Raw genomic sequence first — 19,472 nt, forward strand, 5'->3', positions numbered from 1 at the left:
TTTTTTTCAATTTGGGGTGGAGTTCCCCTTAAAATCCACACCAGACCTGAAGGGTCTGGAATGGATATTTGCCGGGAACCGCACGTCTTTTTTTTTTGGGGTTTTTACGGCGGGGTTCCCCTTAATATCCATTCCAGACCTGAAGGGCCTGGTAATTAAATTTGGAGGGACCCCCTTTTTTTTTTTTTTTTTTTAATGAGCAATGACTCTATTCTTTATAGCCATGAGTACTTTAACCACTTGCCCACCGGGTTAATTCTGGCACTTCTCTCCTTCATGTGAAAATCACAATTTTTTGGCTTGAAAATTAATCAGAACCCCCAAACATTATATATTTTTTTGTAGCAGACATCCTAGGGAATAAAATGGCAGTCATTGCAATACTTTTTGTCACACCGTATTTGCGCAGCGGTCTTACAAGCGCACTTTTTTTGGATAAAAATCACTTTTTTGAATTAAAAAATAAGACAACAATACATTTTGCCCAATTTTTTTCTATATTGTGAAAGATAATGTTACGCCGAGTAAAATGATACCCAACATGTCACGCTTAAAAATTGCGCCCGCTCGTGGCATGGCGTCAAACTTTTACCCTTTAAAAAACTCGATAGGCGACGTTTAAAAAATTCTACAGGTTGCATTTTTTGAGTTGCAGAGTAGGTCTAGGGCTAGAATTATTGCTCTCACTCTAACGATCGCGGCGATACCTCACTTGTGTGGTTTGAATACTGTTTTCATATGCGGGCGCTACTCGCGTATGCGTTTGCTTCTGTGCGCGAGCTCGTCGCGACGGGGCGCTTTAAAAATTTTTTTTGGGGTTTTCTTATTTATTTTTATTTAGTTTTATAATGTTTTACACTGAAATAAAAAAATAAAAAAAAAATGATCAGTTTTCTTCCTATTACAAGGAATGTAAACATCCCTTGTAATAGGACTAGTGTGTGACAGGTCCTCTTTATGGAGAGAGGCGGGGTCAATAAGGCTGGAAAGCATGGTATTGCAAAAAAAAAAAAAAGATCTCATGCTTTCAGCTGCAATCATGTTCGTTCACCACAGTGGTGTAGTGTATAGCACTTTGACCTAGCAGCAAAAGAGTCGTTGGTTCGAATCCCGCCCGTGACAGCATCTGCATGGAGTTTGCATGTTCTCCCTGTGCCTGCGTGGGTTTCCTCCCACAATATAAAAACACGCTGTAAATCGGATCCGGTCTAAATAAGCCCTAATATGCAGTAGTATATTAAGGTTTGGTTCTGCCCAAGGCCTGACTACATATCTGCACCTCCTAATAGAAAAATGACCCACCCCTTCCTGTCAAGGTCACACCCTGTTTTTGTATAACCCCGCCCAGTAATTTTCAGGGGACCCACACACTAGTTCTGGGGGGGCACTGGATTCCCTTAACCACTTCCATACCAGGCACTTACGCACCTTCCCGCCCAAGCCAATTTTCAGCTTTCAACACTGTCGCACTTTGAATGGCAATTGCGCGGTCATACAACACTGTACCCAAACAAAATTGGCGTCCTTTTTTCCCCACAAATAGAGCTTTCTTTTGTTGTTATTTGATCACCTCTGCGTTTTTTTTTTGCGCAACAACTAAAAAAAGACTGCAAATTTTGAAACAAAAAAACCTTTTTCTTTTTTTAGGTTAATTTTTTTGTAAAGAAGTTTTTCTCTTTCAATTACGGGCACTGATATGGCGGCACTGATGGGCCCCGATGAGATGGCACTGATGGACATCGATGAGGTAGTACTGACGGCACAGATGAGGTGGCATTGATTGGCGGCGCTGCTATGCGGCACTGATGGGCACTCATAGGCGGCACTGATGGGCACTCATGGGCGGCACAGATGGGCGGCACTTATGGGTGGCACTGATGGATACTTATGGGCGGCACTTATGGGTGGCACTGATGGATACTTATGGGTGGCACAGGTGGGCACTGTGCATGGATGGGCACTGTGGGGTGGCACTGATTTTCCCAGTCAGTGCCCATTTGTGGGCACTGATTGGCATCTTTTTTCTTATTTTTTAATGCTTTTTGTTTTTTTGTTCTATATTTTTTTTGTTTTTGCACACCCTGGTGGTCCAGGGTGGGCATCCCTGGTAGTCCAGTGTGGTGATCCGAGGGGGGGCTGCGCTGATAAACAATCAGCGCGAACGCCCCCTGTCAGGAGAGCCGCCGATCGGCTCTCCTATACTCGCGTCTGTAAGACGCGAGTGAGGAAGAGCCATCGATGGCTCTTCCTGTTTACATCGTGATCAGCCGTGATTGGACACGGCTGATCACGTGGTAAAGAGTCTCCGTCTCCGTGAGAGACTCTTTACCGAGATCGGAGATGCAGGGTGTCAGACTGACACCCCGCATCACCGATCGCCGCGCTGCGTGCCCCCACAGGCGCGTGCGGCATGAAATCCTGCAGGACGTCCTGTCAGGATTGTGTAACCACTTCCCGGACGTAAATCGGCCATAGGCTGGGCGGGAAGTGGTTAATTTGCATAGTTTTTCTCTCACTTCCTGTTTGGCTATGGGGCAGGAAGTGAAGGCAAATCTCCCCAATTGGACACAGATAATACAAAATAAACTGACAGGGCCTATAACCCTCCCTCACTCTATCCAAAATGAAAGAAAATAAAACTTGTTGATTATAGTTCTTGTCAGGGGCGGACTGACCATTGAGTCACTCGGGCACTGCCCGAGGGCCCCATGCCACTAGGGGGCCCCATCCGGGTTGCCAGGCTCAGTAAAACCAGGGACAGTATGTAAAAATCTGTGTTTTTTTTAGATCTGTCCCTGATATGTCCGAAAATGACATGCTTTTAATGTGAATATCCCAAGATTTTAGCTGCCCGCCTCTGCACTACCTCCTGGCGTGGTGGTCATCTGTAAGCCCAGGGGCCCCATAATCTTCTATTGCCCAGGGGCCCCATGAGTTGTCAGTCCGCCCCTGGTTCTAGTTTAAGCACAAATTTCATAGAGTTTTATTGAGAGCCCTAAGAAAATATAACCATGCCAATAGGCCAGGATAGAGCGTTGCTAATATGTAGGAATGTGTGTGTTAGAGCACCCCACCCAATGTTAACTAAAAAATTATTAATTTGCAAATAAGTATTATCTGCTCATTTTTTTGGGGATGTCTGCACCCCTGATAGTGACAACATTTGTGAGGTGTCTTCACCCTTTCTAATTCATTCACTTCCTGTCACATAGCCAAACAGGAAGTGAGGGTAAAACCTTACTAATATATTTTCTTGGGGACACAGAGATCCATCTAAATAGTTTCCCATTATGTAAATTGCACTCTAGCATTTTGCTGTGTACACCCCAAATTATTAGGGATCTTGGACTTTGGGGTCCATTTACTAAAGGCAAATCCACTCCTACAAGTGCAAAGCAAGGAAGAAAGAAAACAAAACAACTTTGCTTCTACAGGATTGGATGTTAAAACCATCAGTGCTTCCTCTCTGATTTTCAGCAACTATGCTTGTACTGCAGAGTGGCTTTGCCTTTACTAAACCCCAAACTAAATAATCATTTGGGGCAGGGATCCTCAAACTACGGCCCTCCAGCTGTTGTAGAACTACACATCCCATGAGGCCTTGTAATGCACTGACATTCACAGACATGACTAGGCATGATGGGAATTGTAGTTCCTGAACAACTGGAGGGCCGTAGTTTGAAGACCCATGATTTGGGGTGTACACAGCAGTGCTGGAGTGCAATTTGCTTAATGGGGACACTAGTTAGATTGACCGGTGTCCCCAAGAAATGACACTGGTAGGGTTTTAACCTCACTTCCTGTTCAGCTGTGTGACAGGAAGTGAAGCCAATTTTAAGAAAAGGGACACAAAGCTCAACACAAAAATAAAAAAACACAAAGCAGGGGTTCTAACACTCACTTGGCTTCCCTCAAACACCCACAATTTGAATAGGATTGCCGTGCGCTAGATTTAAGCACAGTGCTGTAAATCAGCACGTCAAGCCTGTCCACCAATAGCAAACCCCCCCCCCCCCCCCCCCAGGCCATGTTTGCAGGTTTTCCTTCATCTTGCACATGTGCTTTAAAATAGTCTGGACAGCAATTCTTGATAAGAGAAATCCCCAAAACATGTCCTGTCGGGGGTACTTGAGGGCTGAGGACCACTGCAGAATAAATAAAATACTTACCAGTTTTTGTCTTTAAAGTCAGGGAGAATAAACATGGCAAACATTTCATGATTACACACCAGGAAAGAAGCTTAGACAAAAATCACACATAATTTGTTAGGCCCTAACCTAGTTCAGCTGCAGCTGTCAACATATGTAGCATGAAAAAGTAACAAAAGACAAACTTAACAATTTTAAAGTAATTTTTATTGGTCAACAAAACAAGGAAAGCAAAAAAAGACAAACAAACAAAAATACATTTCAAAATTCTAATTAACCATAGCTTTACACATTTTTCAGAAAATAAGGCCACATAGACAAATACATCAAAGTGAACATCATTTAAAAATAAACCAAAACCATTGGCAAAATAAAACAAAACCCATGCAACAAACCACATTTGTGTTTAGCAACAGCATTTCTGCCAGCCTGCCCCTTCTGAGGGCAGCTGAGGACTGATCGATCCAAGCTTTTTATAACAGTGCTAGTAATGAAGCAATTGAAATCACATGACCAAATTGCAGTCTCTAGTTTGGGTGAGCTTGTAATTGGGCACACCTGCAATTAACCCAAACCACGCTCTATGAGCATCCAATGAGTGTTTTTCACCTTTTAAAAAGAAAGGATATTTTTTTTCTAAGTGTTTGAGCATGCTCAGTTCATCACACATGTAGGAACCAAGCTGCAATGGAATGAGAGCTTTTTTTTTTTGGTTTCCCCTGATCTGATGCTTTCCAGCCTGAAGGGGAGGTGTTAAAGACAGAAGTAAACACGCACATTTAATAATCTATTTGTGTGAAAAAAAAGGTTGCCAATTTTGTTTGGGAGCCACGTCGCACGACTGCGCAATTGTCAGTTAAAGCGACGCCGCGCCGAATCACAAAAACTTGCCCGGTCATTGACCAGAAATATGGTCCGGGCTCAAGTGGTTAAAAATTAACAAAACACAAAAGTGAGCCCAATTTTTGGGGATAATGTGAAAGATGATGTTACACTGAGTAAATAGATACCTTACATGTCACGCTTTACTATTGGAAACACTCCTGCAATGGGGCCAAAATGAATTCCGTGAATATCCCCATAGGTGACCTTTTTCTTTTTTTTCCAGGTTACCAGTTTATAGTTACAAAGAAGGTCTAGTGGTAAAAGTATTGCTCTCGCTCTAACGCACGCGTCAATACCTCACATGTGTGGTTTGAACGATGTTTATATATGTGGGCGGGACTTGCGTAAGTCCCGCCCACATATGTAAAAATTATTTTTACTTTTTGCTATAATAAATATCCCCAAAAATATATATTCAAAAAACTAAAAAAACCCTCAGTTTAGGCCGATACGTATTCTACATCTTTTTGGTTCCAAAAAATCGCAAATAGCGTTTAGTGTTTGGTTTTTGCAAAAGTTATAGCGTCTACAAATTTTTTTTTTTTGTTGTTTTAACTAGTTATTGGGGCGATCAGCGATTTTTATCGGTACTGCGACATTATGGCGGACACATCGAACAGTTTTTTGGAACCATTGGCATTTTTCTAGCGATCAGTGCTGTAAAAAATGCATTGCTTACTCAAAAAATGCCACTGGCAGGGAAGGGGTTAACACTAGGTGCGAGGGAGGGGTTAAATATGTTCCCTGGGTGTGTTCTAACTGTAGGGGGGGGGGGGACTGACATGTGTAAATGACAGATCGCTGTTCATGAAGGGGAACTCCAGACCCCCGGAAAAAAAATAAGGTGGGTTCCCTCCAGGTGCATACCAGGCTCTTAGGCTTGGTCTGGAACATAAGGGGTTAAACCCGCGCAAAAAAAATAGCGTGGGGTCCCCCCCAAGATCCAAACCAAGCCATTATCCCAGGCACGCAGTCTGGTCAGACAGGAATGGGGGTGGGGACGAGCGAGCGCCCCCCTCCCTCCTGAGCCATACCAGACCACATGCCCTCAACATGGGGGAGTGTGTGCTGTGGGGGAGGGGGCACTGCCCCCCCAACCCAAAGCACTCTTGTCCCCATGTCGATAGGGACAAGAGCCTCTTCCCGACAACCCTGGCCGTTGGTTGTCGGGGTATGCGGGCGGAGGGCTTATCAGAATCTGAGAGACCCCTTTAATAAAGGGGTCCCCAGATTCCGGCCCCCCACCCTATGTGAATGAGTATGGGGGTACATTGTACCCCTACCCATTCACCTGGGGAAAAAAATGGAAAAAAATAATACACCACACATGAATAAATTAATTTATTAGTCAGCCGGGGGTCTTCTGCCGGGGGTCTTCTGCCATTCTGCCATCATGCCCAGGGAATGTGATGTCACATGGGTTGAGGTCACATGGTGGCATTGCCCTATATAAGTCCATGCCCGCCGCTGACACGGCATGTCAGCGCGGAACCTCGTCGTGTCAACATCCAATGGAAGAGAAGGGAGAGGACAGCGGAGACAAGCCCTGTGCTCCCGGAGGAGACAGGCAGAAGAAGGAAGAGAGAAGAAAGAAGACGGAAGAAAGCCCTGGCTCCGCGGGGGAGCCAGGCAGAAGAGGGAGCAGAGAAAAGACCTGGGAGTTGGCGCACCCCCGGCAGAAGACCAGGAAGACCGGAACCCTGGCGGAAGGCACCGGAAAGACCGGGGGATAGGCGCCATCCCCCGGCAGAAGACCCCGAAGTCCGGATGCCCCTCCCTAATGAAAAAGAGCTTAAATGGGGTGGGGGCATCCGGCGGAAGGCTCCGGAGAGGACCGAGGGATGGCGCCCTCCCCCGGCAGAAATCACCGAAGCCCAGGGTCCCGGCAGAAGATCGGGAGAGAAGAAACCCCCCCTTCTAAGAGAGCTAAAGAAGAAAGGGGGGGCTCCGGAGCTGATTAATAAAATATTTTATTGTGTGTGGTGTTTTATTTTACTTTACATTTCCCCCATGTGAATGGGTAGAGGTACGATGTACCCCATACTCATTCACATAGGGTGGGGGTCCGGCATCTGGGGGCCCCCTTATTAAAGGGAGCTCGCAGATTCCGATTAGCCCCCGCCCGCATACCCCGACAACCAATGGCAAGGGTTGTCGGGAAGAGGCTCTTGTCCCTATCGACATGGGGGCAAGAGTGCTGTGGGGTGGGGGGGCAGTGCCCCCCTCCCCCACAGCACACACTCCCCCATGTTGAGGGCATGCGGTCTGGTACGGCTCAGGAGGGGGGGGGGGCGCTCGCTCGTCCCCGCCCCCATTCCTGTCCGGGCCAGACTGCATGCTTGGGATGAGGGCTTGGTTTGGATCTGGGGGGGACCCCCGCGCCGAATCGGCGCGGGTTTAACCCCTCACGTTCCGGACCAAGCCTAAGAGCCTAATGTAGCCCTGGAGGGGGACCCGCGCCGATTTCAAGTTTGAAATTTGGCGCGGAGTTCCCCTTCAGGGCTGAAAACAGCTCGGAGATTCCCGTGCGCCGCGTCACGCAGCGCATTCACGGGTACGCCGCTTGGTATTTACCAAGATTTTCACGGCGTACTGACAAGGCGCACGGGAATCCCTGACTTTTCTCTCTGCGCATGCCCAGTATGCAAATGAACCTCCCGAGGTTCAGGCGCACTGTGCAAGCGTACGGGGATCTGTTTTCAAAAAACACTTTCCCTTTCAATTCGGCCCGCCAAACACTTCAAAACACATGTCACTTCACTTCCCCTGCATCCCCCCACCTCCCCCCCTAATAAACTCCCGCCCAAACCCCCGCAATTTACAGTTTAATGTGCCGTGCGCCAGGTCTGTACTGGTGCACAATGCACCCTCTCCTGGGCGCACGGAGCACATTAGTAACTAGGGAAATACACTGCACTAGCAGCGTATTTCTTTAGTAAATGGCAAAACGGCTGCTACTCCTGCTTTTACTCCATGAGTCATGGAGTAAAGGCTTGGTAAATCAGCCCCATAGTGTCTCTCTTGGCACTCCACAATGCGCCGCAGATCCTCACTTGGCTCTGGAGAGTGGGCGTGTCCTGGATCTGTCTGATGCATTGGGGAGGAGGCGCCCGCGCCAATGGGTATGCCCAGGTAGGGGGATGCTGAAGGGTGGAGGAGATGATGTGCCGGAGAAACTGCTGGGGAGGAAGAATGGTGAGCCGAACCAGACGCGTCCAGGTCCAGGCCTTCGTCCACTGCGTGGAGGTCAAAAATGAACAATTCATCTTGATCTGTGAAGAAAAGAAAATACATTAGGTAATACAATAGAAATACACATGGCTTCTTCACCCTAACATTATGTAAAGGCAATTATCTCCCAGCCCTTGTAGACAATCATGTAAAATCTTGTTTTCACTTACATACCAGTTTTCAATTTTTGATATTCAGTGAGATGCACCTAATCAATTTGTGTGTAGGAGATAGTGGTGTCTGTGTCAATTCGCTGCGTCATCCCAAGTTTGCAGAGCTGTGCAGGAAGGTGTAGTACTGTACTGTACTCTGACCAGGGCGGAGCTGAGTGTCCTCCCCAGGCCAGGCGGCCAGAATACAAAGGGATTCCCCTCTACACATCAAGCAGTGTAAAGGGGAATCTCCGCAAGATTTTATCCGCTTGGTAGCATGGCGCATCCACTTGGTCCCTAGAGAAAATCTAAAAGGTGTAATGGACACCTAAGTGCTGACCGACCACCACTAACTAATCTACCTCATCAAGACTGACTGTCGCAAATATGGAAGAAAAAATATGCACTTGCAAGTAGAAAAACATTAGCTATACCAGCTATTAACATTACACACACCAAAGAGAAGCCATTTAAGCCATTGCATTAGGGATGACCTAATAAAAAGTTGTTTAATAAAATATAGCCGGCTACTACGTTTTTAAAGTTGATAATTTAGAATGGCCACTTGGCCACTGATTGAATAAGCCCCACTCCTGTTCTAGGCTAGGTAGGTATAAAAGAGAATTTACAATTACTGAACCTTCAATATCCCGGCAGCTGGTGCTTCATCTGCTCCCCTATGATACTGTAGTGGTGGTCTGGTCTCTCCCAGAGCCATTAAGACCTATGCAGGTCTCAATAATAATAACTTCAGAAGCCCTAGACCATTTAAGTGGAGGTAAGAGAGGGTGCATGGAAATGTGTACAACCACTGGGGATCCAAGGATCAGTATGTCTAAAACTTCTCAAACAAAACCACTAGACAAAATTGAGCAGTTAAATAAAAACTCCAGAATACATGTAAAATAAAAATATATCACTAAACTAAACAGCCTTGCCTATGTGCATTGCAAAACAATACACTGTGGAGTCTGAACTATAGCCTAAAGACTCTGACTTTTTATAGATATTTGACTGCACAAAGATCTACGAGGTCACAAGGTCATTTACAATTTTTTGCTTTAGATCAGGGGTCTCCAAACTTTTCAAACAAAGGGCCAGTTTATTGTCCTTCAGGCTTTAGGAGGGCATGGTTGTGTCTGTGGCTAGCGGGGGTAGAAATGTTCGATGCCCGGCATCAGTAAGAATAAATATGGCCTAAGGGTTGGTGGGCACTGGCCACTGGGCAATAGAACGTGTAGTGCCCCTCTTAGTAGGAGGAATAATATCCCATCAATGGTATCAGTGGAGGAAATAGTGCCCCATTGTTGGTGCCAGTGGGAGTAATAATGTCCAAGGGATGGATAAAGGCTAGCAAGGGGCCACATCTAGCCCTCGGGCCACAGTTTGGAGACCCCTGCTTTAGATGATGCCAAAGGTGAGGCACCAGACATCATGAGGAAAGTGTTAATGCATGCATCAGGGGCATGCCAGAGATTGAACATGTCCAGGGACTGCCAGCCAATAGTTGGAGATTATTGTCTGACACACCCCCTCCAGCCAGCTGTGTTATTCACGATGACAGTGATTGGCTCAGACTGGGAATCTGAACTGCAGCAAGAAGGTGGCGTGATCAGGGAAGTGGCGTTGAGGGTTTAACAAGCACAGGTAATGCTAACAGGAAGACTCAAATCAACTGCAGAGGGGGACTAATAAATAATTAATAATGGCAGCTAAACTGAGGCCTTGCAGAAGAAATCACAACCATTTTTAGACAAGGTATGACGTCAGCATTTCATATTTAAAAAACTATATTTGATTGGAAAATACAAAAAAAAGGTATACAGGCGCCGGCTACCTGAATAACGGCAGCTGGTTGGCTGTACGGAAGTGCCTATCAGAGCACAGCGGCAACAATGGGCACAGAGGCAACAAAGGGCACAGTGGCATCAATGGGTACAGTGGTGACAATGGGCACAGTGGCGACAATGGGCACAGTGGCGACAATTAAAGGGCACAGTGACATGCACCGTGGCAACAATGGGCACAATGGTAACAATTGGCACAGTGGCTGCGTTTGATGGCATGGCACAGTGGTGATAATTGATGGCACAGTGGCTGCATTTGATAGGCACAGTGAGGCTGCAATTTTTTTTTCGTTCGCGCCCCCCAACAATTTTGAGCACCAGCCGCCACTGACAACTAGTACACTACTAGTACTACTACTAGTACACTACAGTACTTACTGCTTGATGATGAAGTGAAGGACTCCTGCTCCTCCGCCCTCCTCTTCCGGCGGCGCTGGGCCTTGATACGATCTTTAAATAAAATCAAACACAACATGGTAAATGTCGGATGCTTGCCAAAAGAAATGTCCTGCACACAATGCAATCCTGAGACCAACCTTGATGAGCCTGGAGCTGGGTAATCTCATCCTCCCCTATCCCCGCTAACAGCTCTGCCTCATGGGGCAGGAGAGACACCTGCTTTCCTCGGCGCCCTGGCTGCCTGCGTTTGCGCAAAATGGAACTGCAAAACAAAAAGAGAAGAGACACGGGTTCCATTATTAAACTACAATTGTAATCTGAAAATGACATCAACACATGAGACAAATGTAGAATGAACCCATAGAATGAAACATGCAAATGGAATTTTTGGATTAGGCGCACTTTTTCATGTAGCACAAGATTTGCAAAAAAAGCTCTATATGTGGTGGGAAAAAGGGCGTGAATTTGATTTGGGTAGTACATCGCAGGAGCGTGCAATTGTGTCAGTTAAAGCTGCAGCACGCTAAATATAAATACAAGAAGATGGCCTGGTCAGAAAGGGGGCGTAATCTACAGGTGGTCAAGTGTAACTTAAAAGCACTTAGGGCCAGATTCACCAAAGAGATACGACGGCGTATCTCCTGATACGCCGTCGTATCTCCTGATACGCCGTCGTATCTCTGTTTCTATCTATGCGACTGGTTCATAGAATCAGTTACGCATAGATATCCATAAGATCCGACAGGTGTAATTGTTTTACACTGTCGGATCTTAGGATGCAGTCCTGCGGCCGCCGCTGGGGGGAGTTTGCGTCGTAAACCAGCGTCGGGTATGCAAATTAGGAGTTACGGCGATCCACGACGGATTTTCGCGTTCGCTACGTCGCCGCTATTCTAGTTTCCCCTTTGCAAAGTTAGTCATTATTTGACCTGCCCTAACTTTACACAGCAATCGTATTGCTGTATAAAGTATGGCCGTCGTTCCCGCGTCGAAATTTAAAATTTAACGTCATTTGCGTAACACGTCCGGTAAAACGGAAGTACGCTACGCGTGTCGCCATTCAAAAAAATGACGTCACGGCGCGCAAAGTACGACGGGAATTGCGAAACTGAGCATGCGCAGTAGGTCCGGCGCGGGAGCGCGCCTAATTTAAATGGCACACGCCCATTTGAATTGGCCCGCCTTGCGCCGGAGGCCGCCGGCGTAGTTTTCATCGCAAGTGCTCTGTGAATCAGGCACTTGCGATGAAAACTTGCGGCGGTGTAACGTATCTACGATACGTTACGCCGCCGCTCACCTACGTGAATCTGGCCCTTACTGCTCAGATTAGTGATAAACTAAGAATAAACAATGACAATGATCGTGGCGAATATATTTAACCACTAGCGCCTGCACTATTGTCAAATGACAGCTACAGCACAGACCCCAATATACATCAATATATGTCCTCCCCTTTGCGTGCGCCCCGAGTGCCCCCTGCAGGGCGTGCTGTGATCACCGAGTCACTGAGACTCGGATAGCCGCACTCCGGAATAACTTTTCAAAAAAGTTGTCTTTTATTTTCAAGCAGGGACATGCATAATCACCACAACCATAAACCAGGACAGCCGACGTGTTTCGCACTTTTGGTTAGTGCTTAATCATGGCTGAAGTATGGTTCAAACACAATGAAATTTATACCAAACATCAAATCTAACATGTGATTTTCTCAGCCTATGGCATCAAGGAATTAATTAACCACTTAACAACCGCCTTACGTCTATTAACGGCGGCACTTTAAAGATGGATATCTCGGTAACGGCAGCAGCTGCTGCCACAACCGAGGTATCCATCTTTAGTGCCAACGGTCCTGTAAACGATAGCGGCGGTCTCCGCGGCGGATTCACAGCGAGATCGCCGTTATCGGTGGCGGGAGAGGCCCCCCCCTCCCGCCGCTCTCCCGCGCCCTCCGCCGCTTACCGGAGCCGTCGGTAGCGGCGGAGGCGATCGGGTCTGTTCGGCACCTGTGTGGGGATGCGACTGAGGGAAAAATCGCCCCCACCCATCCCCATATCTCTGCTGGGCGGAAGTGACGTCAAAACGTCAGTCCCGCCCAGCGTCTTAAAGCAACATTTTTTTTCTGTCATTTGAAAAAATGACAGCTTAATTTTTTTTTCTTTTTTTGCATTTAAGCCTAAATATGAGATGTGAGGTCTTTTTGACCCTAGATCTCATATTTAAGAGGACCTGTCATGCTTTTTTCTATTTACATTCCTTGTAATAGGAATAAAAGTGATAATTTTTTTATTTTTTTTATTTCAGTGTAAAAAATTATAAAAATAAATAAAAATAAATAAGAAAACAAAAATGTTTTTTTTTTTAAACGCCCCGTCCCGACGAGCTCGCGCACAGAAGCGAACGCATATGCGATTAGCGCCCGCATATGAAAACGGTGTTAAAACCAGACAAGTGAGGTATTGCCGCGATCGTTAGAGCGAGAGCAATAATTCTAGCCCTAGACCTACTCTGTAGCTCAAAAAATGCAACCTGTCGAATTTTTTAAACGTCGCCTATCGAGATTTTTAAGGGTAAAAGTTTGACGCCATGCCACGAGCGGGCGCAATTTTTAAGCGTGTCATGTTGGGTATCATTTTACTCGGCGTAACATTATCTTTCACAATATATAAAAAAATTGGGCAAAAATTATTGTTGTCTTATTTTTTAATTAAAAAAAAAAAATTCCCAAAAAAGTGCGCTTGTAAGACCGCTGCGCAAATACGGTGTGACAAAAAGTATTGCAATGACTGCCATTTTATTCCCTAGGATGTCTGCTAAAAAAAATATATAATGTTTGGGGGTTCTGATTAATTTTCTAGCAAAAAAATTGTGATTTTTACATGAAGGAGAAAAGTGCCAAAATAGGCCCGGTTGTCAAGTGGTTAAAAGAGGGTGCACACCCAAAATCAAGGCAATTAGGAAAAACACACATGTGAATAAAAAAAACATCAATACATCTTAAACCCTATAAAGTACACAATGTATGCATAGATTTCAAAAAAGCAAAAAAAGGGGGGGGTATGAAAATATATATACTTTTGAAAATAAAATATATAATGGTGGAATAATAAAATATATATAGAATATAGATAAAAGGGCATGTACCCACATGTCTGTTGGAGCGACATATACATGCATGAAGTCGAGCAAACCTAAACCTAAATACATGTGTATAAACGGGAACACAAGAATATGTGTATATAAATATATGAATGACCCATGTGAAATAAAAAAGATTTTCTTGGGTAATAGAAATAAGTGACATAATAATGTGTCCCATGTGAATGAGTATGCACAAAACAATATAAAGTATATAAATGTGCAAGTGTATGTAAACTAAAATGAATAAATTATAATATAGATAAAATTGTGTAATGTGCAATAAAAAACATTGCACATGTATATATGTATATGCATATAAAGTGAAAAGTGAAGTGAATGGAAAAAAGAATTACTCTATACTGGAGTGCTATACAATATGTATATCGGCAAAAATTCCGGACGTGGTCAAAGGAAAAGTGTGTGTATGTATAGAGTGAATAAATAAAGTACAGACCAGTATTGAATGCATCATATGTGTGGGAAACTGCTAATGCGGGGATGAAATCTATTAGTATAGTGATGAAAATGGAAAGGGAACAAGATCCCATGTGAACAAAAATATGCATCATTATCAAAGCCGAGGGGCCATACACGGATAGATGGGAAAATCGGACAGATAAAAAGTAAAAAGCTAGCATCATATGGTGCTAATCAGTAGTGGTTATGCATGTCCAGGTTGGTCTCAAATCTAATCATAGAATGGGATGTGTCAAATCCCTGTGTAACAAAGGAATACACAGCGACCGCATCGGTACAAATGTAGATGTGATGACCAATGTGGCTGATGTAAATCCATAGTTAATTTCTTATCTAAAATCACGATAAAAAAATATAGGTAAAAGTCTCCAGAGCAGCTATAAAAGCAAAAAATAAAAAATAAAAGCTGCAGGGTGGAGACTCAAATGGCACACAACACACATATACGTAGATGATAGCAGGAATAGGCGCACATGCATGTATATATGCATAAGCAGATGTTTTGTCGTTGTAAGAAACTTTTTAGTTTATCCCTCAACTTTTCCCTTTTGCTCCTCTCTCTTTTCTGTTCCTTTGGATACACGCGGGCTGCGGCTTAAGATATAGCCATCACCAGACACACAGCAAACTTTATGTTGTAGGCAGATGTGTGTCTTTGATTACATTTTTATTTATTTATTTTTTCTTACAACGACAAAACATCTGCTTATGCATATATACATGCATGTGCGCCTATTCCTGCTATCATCTACGTATATGTGTGTTGTGTGCCATTTGAGTCTCCACCCTGCAGCTTTTATTTTTTATTTTTTGCTTTTATAGCTGCTCTGGAGACTTTTACCTATATTTTTTTATCATGATTTTAGATAAGAAATTAACTATGGATTTACATCAGCCACATTGGTCATCACATCTACATTTGTATCGATGCGGTCGCTGTGTATTCCTTTGTTACACAGGGATTTGACACGTCCCATTCTATGATTAGATTTGAGACCAACCTGGACATGCATAACCACTACTGATTAGCACCATATGATGCTAGCTTTTTACTTTTTATCTGTCCGATTTTCCCATCTATCCGTGTATGGCCCCTCGGCTTTGATAATGATGCATATTTTTGTTCACATGGGATCTTGTTCCCTTTCCATTTTCATCACTATACTAATAGATTTTATCCCCGCATTAGCAGTTTCCCACACATATGATGCATTCAATACTGGTCTGTACTTTATTTATTCACTCTATACATACACACACTTTTCCTTTGACCACGTCCGGAATTTTTGCCGATATACATATTGGGGCTGATTTACCAAGCCTTTACTCCATGACTCATGGAGTAAAATCAGGAGTAGCAGCCGTTTGGTCATTTACTAAAGAAATACGCTGCTAGTGCAGTGTATTTTCCTAGTTACTAATGTGCTCCGTGCGCCCAGGAGAGGGTGCATTGTGCACCAGTACAGACCTGGCGCACGGCACATTGAAATGTAAATTGCGGGGGTTTGGGCGGGAGTTTATTAGGGGGGAGGTGGGGGGATGCAGGGGAAGTGAAGTGACATGTGTTTGAATGTGTTTGGCGGGCCGAATTGAAAGTGAAAGTGTTTTTTGAAAACAGATCCCCGTACGCTTGCACAGTGCGCCTGAGCCTCGGGAGGTTCATTTGCATACTGGGCATGCGTAGAGAGAAATTTCGGAGCTTCCCGTGCGCCGTGTCAGTACGCCGTGAAAATCTTGGTAAATACCAAGCGGCGTACCCGTGATTGCGCTGCGTGACGCGGCGCACGGGAATCTCCGAGCTGTTTTCAGCCATGAAGGGGAACTCCGCGCCAAATTTCAAACTTGAAATTGGCGCGGGTCCCCCTCCAGGGCTACATTAGGCTCTTAGGCTTGGTCCGGAACGTGAGGGGTTAAACCCGCGCCGATTCGGCGCGGGGTTCCCCCCCCAGATCCAAACCAAGCCCTCATCCCAAGCACGCAGTCTGGCCCGGACAGGAATGGGGGTGGGGACGAGCGAGCGCCCCCCCCCCTCCTGAGCCATACCAGACCGCATGCCCTCAACATGGGGGAGTGTGTGCTGTGGGGGAGGGGGGCACTGCCCCCCACCCCACAGCACTCTTGCCCCCATGTCGATAGGGACAAGAGCCTCTTCCCGACAACCCTTGCCATTGGTTGTCGGGGTATGCGGGCGGGGCTAATCGGAATCTGCGAGCTCCCTTTAATAAGGGGGCCCCCAGATGCCGGCCCCCCACCCTATGTGAATGAGTATGGGGTACATCGTACCTCTACCCATTCACCTGGGGGAAATGTAAAGTTAAATAAAACACCACACAGAATAAAATATTTTATTAATCAGCTCCGGAGCCCCCCCTTTCTTCTTTAGCTCTGTCACAAGGGGGGGTTTCTTCTCTCCCGATCTTCTGCCGGGACCCTGGCCTTCGGTGATTTCTGCCGGGGGAGGGCGCCATCCCTCGGTCCTCTCCGGAGCCTTCCGCCGGGGTCCCCCACCCAATTTAAGCTCTTTTACATTAGGGGGGTGCCATCCGGACTTCGGCGACTTCTGCCGGGGGATGGCGCCTATCCCCCGGTCTTTCCGGTGCCTTCCGCCAGGGTTCCGGTCTTCCTGGTCTTCTGCCCGGTCTTTTCTCTGCTCCCTCTTCTGCCTGGCTCCCCCGCGGAGCCAGGGCTTTCTTCCGTCTTCTTTCTTCTCTCTTCCTTCTTCTGCCTGTCTCCTCCGGGAGCACAGGGCTTGTCTGCGCTGTCCTCTCCCTTCTCTTCCATTGGATGTTGACACGACGAGGTTCCGCGCTGACATGCCGTGTCAGCGGCGGGCATGGACTTATATAGGGCAATGCCACCATGTGACCTCAACCCATGTGACATCACATTCCCTGGGCATGATGGGAATGTGATGTCACATGGGTTGAGGTCACATGGTGGCATTGCCCTATATAAGTCGATGCCCGCTGCTCAGACGGCATTCCAGCGCGGAACCTTGTCGTGTCAACATCGAATGGAAGAGAAGGGAGAGGACAGCGCAGACAAGCCCTGTGCTCCCGGAGTAGCCAGGCAGAAGCGGAAGGCACCGCAGAAGCCCGGAGGGTGGCGCCCTCCGGCGGAAGAAAGCCCTGTGCTCCGCGGAGGAGACAGGCAGAAGCGGAAGGCATCGCAGAAGCCCGCGGGTGTCGCCCCCCGGCGGAAAACACCATAGAAGCCCGGGACCCTCCCCCAAAGGCAAGGAGCCTCACTGGTGAAGGGGGTCCCGGTGAAAGACGGCGCTGAAAACCCCCCGCAGAAACCGGCGAAGCCCGGGACCCTCCCCCAAAGGCAAGGAGCCTCACTGGTGAAGGGGGTCCCGGTGAAAGACGGCGCTGAAGACGGGGGGGGTAGGTGAACCCCCCCCGCAGAAAGCGACGGAGCCCTCCCCCATAGGCAGGAGCCTCATGGTGAAGGGGGCTCCGGCAGAAGACGGCGAAGCCCGGGGCCTAATGGGGTGGTGGTGGGGGGCCCCGGCAGACGACCCCCGGCAGACTAATAAATTAATTTATTAATGTGTGTTGTGTTTTATTTCTTTACATTTTTTTCCCCAGGTGAATGGGTAGGGGTACAATGTACCCCATACTCCTTCACATAGGGTGGGGGGCCGGAATCTGGGGGCCACCTTATTAAAGGGGTCTCTCAGATTCTGATAAGCCCCCCGACCGCATACCCCGACAACCACGGCCAGGGTTGTCGGGAAGAGGCTCTTGTCCCTATCGACATGGGGACAAGAGTGCTTTGGGGCGGGGGGGCAATGCCCCCCTCCCCCACAGCACACACTCCCCCATGTTGAGGGCATGCGGTCTGGTACTGCTCAGGAGGGGGGGGGGGGGCGCTCGCTCGTCCCCGCCCCCATTCCTGTCCAGCCAGACTGCGTGCCTGGGATAAGGGCTTGGTCTGCATCTTGGGGGGGACCCCACGCTGGTTTTTGGCGCGGGTTTAACCCCTTATGTTCCAGACCAAGCCTAAGAGCCTGGTATGCACCTGAAGGGGAACCCACATTTTTTTTTTTGGTCTGGAGTTCCCCTTCATGAACAGCGATCTGTCATTTACCCATGTCAGTCCCACCCCCCCTTTAGTTAGAACACACCCAGGGAACATATTTAACCCCTCCCTCGCACCTAGTGTTAACCCCTTCCCTGCCAGTGGCATTTTTATAGTAAGCAATGCATTTTTACAGCACTGATCGCTAGAAAAATGCCAATGGTTCCAAAAAAGTGTCCGATGTGTCCGCCATAATGTCGCAGTACCGATAAAAATCGCTGATCGCCGCAATAACTAGTTAAAAAAAAATATAACAAAAATGCCATATTTTGGAGACTTTTGCCAAAACCAATCAATAAACGCTAATTGCGATTTTCTTGGAACCAAAAAGATGTAGAATATGTATCGGCCTAAACTGAGGGATTTATTTCTTTTTTAGAATATATATTTTTGGGGATATTTATTATCGCAAAAAGTCAAAATTATTCTTTTTTTTTTTTTAAATTGTCGCTCTATTTTTGGTTATAGCTCTAAAAATTCAAAAAACGCAGAGGTGATCAAATACCACCAAAATAAAGCTCTTTGTGGGAAAAAAAAGGTTGCTAATTTTGTTTGGGAGCCACGTCGCACGAATGCGCAATTGTCAGTTAAAGCGACGCCGTGCCGAATCACAAAAACTGGCCCGGTCATTGACCAGCAATATGGTCCGGGGCTCAAGTGGTTAAAAATTCACAAAACACTAAAGTTAGCCCAATTTTTGGTGATAATGTGAAAGATGATGTTACGCCGAGTAAATAGATACCTTACATGTCACGCTTTACTATTGAAAACACTCCTGCAATGGGGCCAACATTCAGTACTGGAAATTCCCCATAGGCGACCTTTTTTTTTTTTTTCAGGTTACCAGTTTATAGCTACAGAGAAAGTCTAGTGCTAAAAGTATTACTCTCGCTCTAACGCACGCGACAATACCTCACATGTGTGGTTTGAACGGTGTTTACATATGTGGGCGGGACTTACGCAAGTCCCGCCCACATATATAAACATCGTTCAAACCACACATGTGAGGTATTGACGCGTGCGTTAGAGCGAGAGTAATACTTTTAGCACTAGACTTTCTCTGTAGCTATAAACTGGTAACCTGGGGAAAAAAAAGGTCGCCTATGGGGAAT

Source organism: Rana temporaria, chromosome 7 (assembly GCF_905171775.1).
Source record: "Rana temporaria chromosome 7, aRanTem1.1, whole genome shotgun sequence".
Lineage (NCBI taxonomy): Eukaryota > Metazoa > Chordata > Amphibia > Anura > Ranidae > Rana > Rana temporaria.